This window comes from Phymastichus coffea, unplaced genomic scaffold (genome assembly GCF_024137745.1).
Source record: "Phymastichus coffea isolate CEN01 unplaced genomic scaffold, Cenicafe_Pcof_1.1 PCOF00006, whole genome shotgun sequence".
Lineage (NCBI taxonomy): Eukaryota > Metazoa > Arthropoda > Insecta > Hymenoptera > Eulophidae > Phymastichus > Phymastichus coffea.
The window spans coordinates 789,260-797,967 of NW_026706817.1; the positions used below are offsets into that span (position 1 = coordinate 789,260).

The following is an 8,708-nucleotide window of genomic DNA, read 5'->3' on the forward strand; positions in this document are numbered from 1 at the left end:
CATACTATATATATTAATAATTTTGAAAAAGTGAGAGGGGTGCAATTAAAACGAGCAAAGGTTCAATTTTTTGCCTTGTTTCTTTTACAAAAATATTAAGTATTACTAAAGATATCGCAGTTACAAAAAACGAAAAAATTATCATAGTTTTTAATTTTTTTTGGGACAACTGAAGGGGTTCAATTAAAATAATGAGCATTTTTGGAGGATTCAATTAGAGATGTTTCGAATGGTATTTTTTATTTTTACTGTCCATTATACTTTGCAGGCTAGGGTAAGGGAGGTTTAGCTGACTACTTCAAAATATAATAGTTTTCAAGACCTCCCCCGTTCCAGCCAGCACAATTTCCAAAAAATTATGGGGAAAAATCAAAATCGATAGATTTTCATTTGCCCAATTCAAATATGTAAATGGATTTATTTGCCCACAACATGTTCATTAAATAAAAATTATTAATTACCTATAAATATTCGAACAGCTGTATTTTATTTATTAATGAATAAATTAATCCCTCCAAAGTGGTAAATAATTGCCCACAGACCAATTCAATTTGCCCAGTTGAGAACCATTATCAAAAATGGATAGTAATTTGTTGAAAGCTATTATAAACTATTCTCGCATACCTAGCTTGAACGCGCATGTGCAACGCAGCGTTAGCGGGGTTTTCTCTACAATTCAAATTCCATACCTACTCGGATACTGATTGTTAGTTACTGAAATTATTTGGCTTACAATTTGAGTGATAGAACAAAAATATATACACAAAAATGAATAAAACAACATTTATGTATACATACATACATACGTTTTCAAACCCATTTTGAACGGTAGAATGGTTCTATTAATCATACAGCGACCCAATATTTTTTTTATACCTTGTTCATTTTTATTTTAATCTTATAGCTGCGGATGTACAAGTCTTGTTGCATAAAATCAATTGAATTAAAGTAAATGAAATATAACAGAAACTAAGTTTTCAAGATGGTTAATTTTATTTGTAGTCTGCTTTTTTTTCATACTGCGTTACATATACAAAATATATCATTTGAGAGTACTAAGTAAATTAGATCAGAAAATAATTGTGGTCGTACAATAATTTTCTCAACGTTAATTTAGATTTCTTTTCAATCCGTACGTTTGAATTTCCAAAATTTGCCGCTGTCGTTGGATAGAACCAATAGAAATACCATGCTCGTCATTATGAGTCAAAGGCTTTCCAACGGTTTCCGTCGTCATTGCTCATTTCCGGTCATTCTTCAACAGTTCATCAATTTTGTCGGCTTTGTTTGTTTTTGTACCTGCAAATGGAATTAAATATTATAATATTTATATATAAATCGCAATAGAACATCATGAACGTAATAAATCAGTATTACGAGGCACTGGAATTTTTTTCACAACGTGAGAGACAACAAGGAAAGGATAAACTAATTATAGAGAGAATTGCATCGAACATCAAATTTGACTGTGAAGAAAGAGAAATAAAATATTCTAATGTCATACCATATAATATTTTTTCGAGTTGTATATTTTTGTCATGGTTAGGTTTGGGCAACAAAGGAATTGAAGGTTTAAATGGTAAGATCAATCACCATTAATTTTATTCGATTGTAAAATTCATTGAACACCTAATTGATATAATATTTTACCTAGTTGAAGAGATGGAAGTTATCTTTAAACATGCAATAGCACTGCATAACGGAAGAGCTCAAGAAATTTCATGCTTTGAAAATTATTATATATTCATGTGAGTTAAGAATTTCAACTAGTATAATTAATTAAATGATATAATTCTATTAATATTCATTTCTTCATAACATGTCTATAGAGAAAATATTAATTACTAACAAAATGCCAGGACGTAAGCCAGCTGTTCCACATGAAGAAGTAAAAAAAAAAATTGTAACAGAAATAATCTACAACTCTGACTACACACTGAAAAATAGATATGACCCAGTTTGGGTGAATATTTGCAATTTCTTTGGAAGTAAAATCAAACCTCTCAATCTGTTCAAAATGGTACAGCAAAATAGACACGGGATTAGAACATTTTATAATGATCAAAAAGGTTTAGAAATCATTGTAGGTATAACAGATGAAGTAGAAAATGTTGATTTCCATGTCAGTAATCATGAAGCAGATCTTGATGACACAAAAATATTACCATCAAATGGCAACGTTAAAAAATCAAATCTAAAATTTGAAATCATAATTCTACGTGATGAATGGTCATTAATCAGCCCTAAAAGTATAGTATACAAGAGTGGTCGTTCAACTAGTGTGTTGCAAGAAGGTTGGGCAGATGTAATGAGAAGATGCATCTGGCATTCCCAAAAACTGCCTTGTGCGTACAGCTTCGACCGACACTATGTTGGCAGTGATAGTGCTTATATTAAGATCGAAGGGCATTGCACAGAAGCTGAATGCCAAGCAAGAATAATCTTGGTATGCCACGAAGTCGTCGGTAATGACGTTGATGGAAAATTCAACGTTATCACTACCGATACTTCACGCACTGTTCATACGAAGAAAATAAGATTACAAAAATTAGCTAAATCTATCATCGGAGAAAAACTTCTGAAAGAAAAACCCAAAGAATGGAGAAGAAATGAAGCGAGCAACCGCATGAAAGATGGAGATCCAGAACCTGCCGATTTATTTTCATTAAAACAGCTTCAAAACGCTAGACAAGATGCCAAAAACGCAGAGCTGGGAATTGTGCATGGCGTACCTTTATTTAACTCCATATCTGCAATAAAAAATAATGTAGAATTTAATCATTACATCAGATTCATTGGATACGACTACTTCTGCTTGACTTACTGGTCACCTTCCCAAATAAGTGTTTACAATGATATCGCGAACGAGTTGGGAAATGCAGTGGCCCTTGATGCAACATCATCGATAGCATTGAAAATCAATAGACCTGACGGAGATTCCAGTGACATTTTTTTATCCATAATGTGCACTCATATAGGAGATCAAATAGTACCAATTGCACAAGCTCTATCTGAAAAGAATGACACGATTTTTTATGTAAATTGGCTACAAACGTGGATACAATCTGGAGGAAAGGCCCCTAGAGAATTTAATATGGATAGGGGAAAAGCTATTCAGAATGGTTCTTGCTTAGCTTTTAACAATATCACATTCAAGACATACAAAGATGCTTGCCTATTAATTATATTTGGAGAGTCAATGTTCTTGAAATTGTGTACACAGATAAGGATTGATATTGATCATCTTATGCATGCAGCGGCCGAATGGCCCTGCTACCCCAAAGACAATCCCCAAGTTAAAAAACTTTTTGTGAAATGCATTGGGTATATATCCACAATTTCTCAGTTGCATCACTTTGAAAAAGTAATAAAATGTGTTTTTATTGTTGCATATAGTCCATTTTTTGATAACACATGTCAACAAGCTATGAAATATATAACAAAATTAGTTGCAACTTATGAATTCGATTTTAATACTTCCACTACAATAAAACCGAGTGAAATTAAAAATAGTTATGAAGAAGAACACAGTAAAAATTCCAAAAAAAGTAATGAAAAGTGGACATTGACATATACATACATTCAGATCATCAAGAATCAATCATTATCTAAAGTCAAGAAGGACGGTGATTTAGACTTATCGTTAGGAATTCAAAAGAATGATTATTTTTTACCTGATTTTGCTAATAGATTGATAGATTTAGCCAAAGATTTTGTTTGCTGGACAAATGTAATGCAACAGTTTTTCAATAATCCCCATGATGTAGCAATCTCAGCTAGAGCTGAGGCATGTATTGGCGACATAAAGGCTTCAATGGAAAACACAGTGATGAGGGTTGACAAGTTCTTAGTAAAGCATTGCCGGCAAATTCATTCTGACATATTACTGGCCAGAGCTGCAATAAATAGAATAATCAAAGATAAGAAGCAAATTAAGTCTAATGAGAATATAGAGGAATATGATAAAGAACATCTTCTAGTAGTAGAAAAATGGAGAAATAAGTGCAATAAATTGCTCATTGATGAAGACGATATTTTTAACGAAACTGCTGCATCAAATCTTTCAGGTATAATTATCAAATTATAGTTAAAGTATTGTACTTTGTTATATAGGTAACATAAAATATACATTTTTCAATTTCCAGATGCACAATTACCAAATACAGACCAAATTATAGAATTATCAGTTGTGAATAACAATGACAGTTTAAATGTACAGGAGTTAGATCATTCACTTCAGGACCATAAATATGCCAAATTAAAAAATGATATAGTCCAGCAATCTTCATTAATAATCGATGAACAATTAGAAATTGCTACCGTACCTGTTGCCAACGTCTCAGCTCCAGTCTCAATACCAGCCTTAGTTAATCCAGCTCAACCCAACTCAACTCCAAAGATTCGAGGAATACATGTTCGGCCTTGTCCTGATATTGCTCTGCACCTGCAACAAAAACATCACACTCGTTCAAATAGCGCAAGCAAAAGAAATCTTGTCAATGGGTCTAAGCAGCCAGGAAAGCGTATGAAAAATGACAGAATCACATTATCAAATACTTGTGCCTTTGTTACAATCACTGAAATATTAAGTAGTACTTGTTTTAAAGTAATAGATTTTAAGGATTTTATTAAAAAAAGTATTGATGACAGGAAATCGAATCAATACTTGTGTTACGCCAACACAGTGTATGATTATTCTTTAACGGGAGTAGCTAGCATATTCTACACCAACCGTGCCCACATTCTCTACTCTATTTTCCATACAAACACCAGTCATACTGAGTGCAACACCAATATTACTCAGTTGTTTCAAACATTAATGATTAACTATGACTGTACACTTGAAAAGTTGAGTTGCAACAACTGTGGTTTCAAAGAAGATCTTAAAAAAATAATAACTTTTTTGCCAGACTTACGTATTGCATGGGTAGATAACTATCAAAGTTTAGAGCAAGAATTAAACATGTTTTTCCAAGACAAAATTTTGAATTGCAAGAAGTGTAAAACATTGAACTTATTTATTATATATACTATGGGGCATATTTATGGATAGATACTGATGAGGCATATCGAGCTAGCACATATGCCAAAGACGAACTACAAATAGAATCAGAAAAGTTTGCTACTGATATACGTATTGTGCCTCGAACCATTACAGTAAAAAATAACACCTTTGTGTTATGTGGAATAGTCAAGTTCATACCACCTTTGATTGAAAACGGTGTTGGTCACTATATAGCTTATTGCTTAACTAACACTAACTGGACCGAAAGGAATGATGTAGTAACATACAAAAAAATTTTACCTGTTAACACACCGCCAATCAAGATGAGCAGCTTATTTTATGCAAAAAGCATACACCTAACTCCACTTTAGTTGCATTTGCATTTATTTGCCATACAGTTCCATTTGCATTTATTTGGAGTATACCTATGAAAAACATAAATTAGTAATAGAACCACCAACACAAACATTTAGTTAATTAATAGAAACAGCTGAGTTGGTGAACTCACGAAGTGTTTTATTTACCATTTTTGCTTTTAAAGTAGGTTAAGTTAGTCAGTAAAAATAGCTGAGTTTGTAAACTTTCATTTTGTTTCATCGTTTTACTTATGAAGTAGATAAATTCTAACGTGGACACAAATATTGTAATGTTTAAATCAGTAAGCTGTAAAATGAAAATAGTTTGAAATAAAATGCAACTTATAATTTCATGGTTTGTAAAAGTTGCGGCGTTATTTTCTTGCTCCAAAATGAAAATGGGGAAAAACCCCAAAACAAAACTCCAAACGCCTCTGCTCTGCTGCTGAAAATATGAAAGTAGACACAAATATTTTTGTAAAGCTGTGAAATCTGTGTTGGCATGTGTAAGTGAACTAAGTACAGTATGTTATAAAGATCAACTTGATAAATAAATAATTACCGAAAGATCTAGTCGTGATGAGATAGCATTTTCAACTGTAGGTAGAGCATGGAGAATATATCCGCGACGTCATCATGAGCGGGCGGCCGCTCCGTTATCGGCGCATGCGCAGTAGACGCACAATCGTGAAACCTCTCCAGGCATAGTTTAAATTATTAAAGAAAAGAAAGGAATTATTGTTAACGATCTTTTTTAGCTGGGCAAATTAAATTAGTTCGTGGGCAATTATTTACAATTTTAGTGAGATCAATATATTCGTTAATAAATGAAATAGAGTTGGTTCGAGAGCTGGTTGAATAGTCATTGGTAGTTAATAATTTTTATTTAATGAACACGTGGTGGGCAAATAAATCCAATTGCATATTTGAATTGGGCAAATGAAAATCTATCAATTTTGATTTTTTCCCACGATTTTTCAGAAATTGTGCAGGCTGGAACGGGGGGGGGGGGGGGGTGTTTTCAAGCCTTGAAGATGGAGCAGCAATAAATACAGATAAGTTTATGAAATAAAATATTATATATATATAATTTATAAATTCTAAAAGTAAAATTCAAATACTTTGTGGAAATATAAATTTTATTATTTCAGATCACACACAATATAAACTTTTTAATAATAATTCAATAAGGTGAATGTGAAGGTGACTAATGCAATTTTCTATACCATATTATGAAGAAAATAGAAGTAAAAGTAAGTACATAATTTTTCTAGTTGTATATCAATTTGATATTAACAAGGTTAATGTATATAGTTGCTTTATATATGTAGATACAGCCTATTTATTTTCTGAATAAACATCAAGCTACGGTCGAAGCTCTTGCCTAGTATCCCTGGAAAAATATTGTGTTGGTAAGTGGAGATGGTTCAACAGATAGAGAGAATGTCAATAGTAGATATTATTTTATTCAAACTTTTGTTTATTTGAAACAGAAACCTAAAACAAAGCGATAAATGAATAGTAATATAGCCAAAGAATAAAGTGGAGCCAGTAAAAATGACAGAAAGAAATTGAATGAAAAATAAAAATAAAAGAAAGATGATTAATATTTGCTTTGTTTTAAATATCCTATATTTTAAAATTGGTTTTCTTCTAGGTACAGCCAGTAGTGAAGATGAAGCAAACAAAGGAGAAAGAAAGAAGTAGAAGAAAGGTTTATCAGTTGTGAAAGGAAATTTGGGGGACGTAGGCCTCACCAGCGAAATCGCAACCACAAATGTTCGTTAGACTCGCTTTCTCGATTATTTTAGAAGGGCGCCAATTCACCGCTCCAGCCTACGATGATCATCGGGAAGTCGAGTTTAAACCCGAAATCGTCGGTAGGTTTGCCCGCCGTGCGACTGCGCAAAGCGGGCAAAGTTGTTCCAATGCTTTCAAATTTGAAACAACTTCAGAACCCCGACGTTGTTCGATGTTATGAACACCTCTTTGATGTCATCTCACTGCTGTAGTCTTCCCTCAAAATTCCTGGTTCGTGTTGAATGGATATCAGGCAACTCAGTTCTAACTCCTTTGTCTCGGTCGTGGTTCGTCAAATCGTATACGCGTATGTACCGTGCGGAAAATTAAATAAAAGTCTTGCTATAAAATCCCGTCCGAGGCTGAAAATAAATTAGCATGCAGGGGAAAACTGGTAACCAAATCACTCAAAAACTGTATCAAATCACTTGATCCTTTATTTAAACGGTCGTCTGTACATTAACGTTAGATAATAGCGGGATGTCAGCGCGTTTCGGTCTGTGAGCTTAATCGCGACGGCGACGGATCCACGCGTCCCGGCGAATTAACTACGACACATTAAACCTATTTCCTATCCAAACGCGATATCAAGCGGCACTTCTACTACTTACGTGGAATTAACTGCGGTTTATTTCCAAAATGAAGGTCACACACACGAAAATTCCAAGGGAGATGGACTTCGGAACTGTTCTCTCGACTATCCAGTAGCAAAATAGACGAGAAATGGCTTTTCGCGGTCAACAATCATTTTTCCTCTCCTTTTTCCGAAAAGAAATCCTATTATTGGCCGATATGCTAATTCGGATATCGGTAGCGCCCTCCGAATATTTCGTCATTGGTCAATATGTAAATTAGAAAAGTACAGCGCCCTCATTTTATCTCCTACTTTCGTCGCTATTTACCCTTTCTCGCCCCCCACTAAGTCGTCCAGCATTGATAGATGAGAAAGATCTACCCCTACTCTTATTTATTTTTTGATACGGACGGAAATCAAATTTTATTCTAATTCGTTAATTGGTCGTGACGTCACTAGCGAGTTTCGTCAGAGTTTCGAATTTCATCAATCAATTTATCAAATTTATTCGTCAGATTGTTTGTCGTTTTAAGAGATACATTTAAGAGATTATAGCGGCCGCATACAAATATTTCTAATTTTATATTTTAATATATTCCATGTCTAAGTCTCATTGCAAAATTATTTGTTATGATAAAATAATTATAAATCGGTATTATCTTCGTAGCGCCCTCTCGTTTAGTCTGTATCGCTCTTCAAGATGGCCGCCTTCGCTCCCGCGTGTCAACCTCGTGCTCTGTTGCTGATCTCCGAAGCGCCTCCTGGAGCGCTCCTCTTCGGTCATGTGATATAATTGCGTGCCCGGGTGTTATGTGTGTGTGTGTGTGTGTGTGTCCGGGTGTTGTCAGTGATCGGCAGCAATGTCAATGTGTGTAGCGCTCAGAGTGTCACCGATGATACGCAGCAGCCTGACACACAGCTGATTGCCGGCTGCCGCTTCATTGACGATTTTCTGGTCGCCCCAGGTATGCCA

General features: G+C 34.2%; 3 long non-coding RNA genes across 3 annotated transcripts; 1 reads left to right on the forward strand and 2 right to left on the reverse strand.

Moving 5' to 3' along the window:
- Window positions 1-1,237: 1,237 nt before the first annotated feature.
- On the reverse strand, window positions 1,238-4,343 carry LOC131668382 (uncharacterized). Its single transcript, XR_009302263.1, has 5 exons — window positions 4,326-4,343; window positions 3,675-3,896; window positions 2,825-3,011; window positions 2,733-2,750; window positions 1,238-1,299 (listed from the first exon to the last, which is right to left on the reverse strand). It is a non-coding gene; the product is annotated as an uncharacterized LOC131668382 (long non-coding RNA).
- A 27-nt stretch (window positions 4,344-4,370) lies between these two features.
- On the reverse strand, window positions 4,371-5,815 carry LOC131668389 (uncharacterized). Its single transcript, XR_009302264.1, has 3 exons — window positions 5,530-5,815; window positions 5,306-5,430; window positions 4,371-4,444 (listed from the first exon to the last, which is right to left on the reverse strand). It is a non-coding gene; the product is annotated as an uncharacterized LOC131668389 (long non-coding RNA).
- A 764-nt stretch (window positions 5,816-6,579) lies between these two features.
- Window positions 6,580-7,229, forward strand: LOC131668396 (uncharacterized). The gene is made up of 3 exons (XR_009302265.1): window positions 6,580-6,614; window positions 6,693-6,773; window positions 7,019-7,229. It is a non-coding gene; the product is annotated as an uncharacterized LOC131668396 (long non-coding RNA).
- Window positions 7,230-8,708: the final 1,479 nt, after the last annotated feature.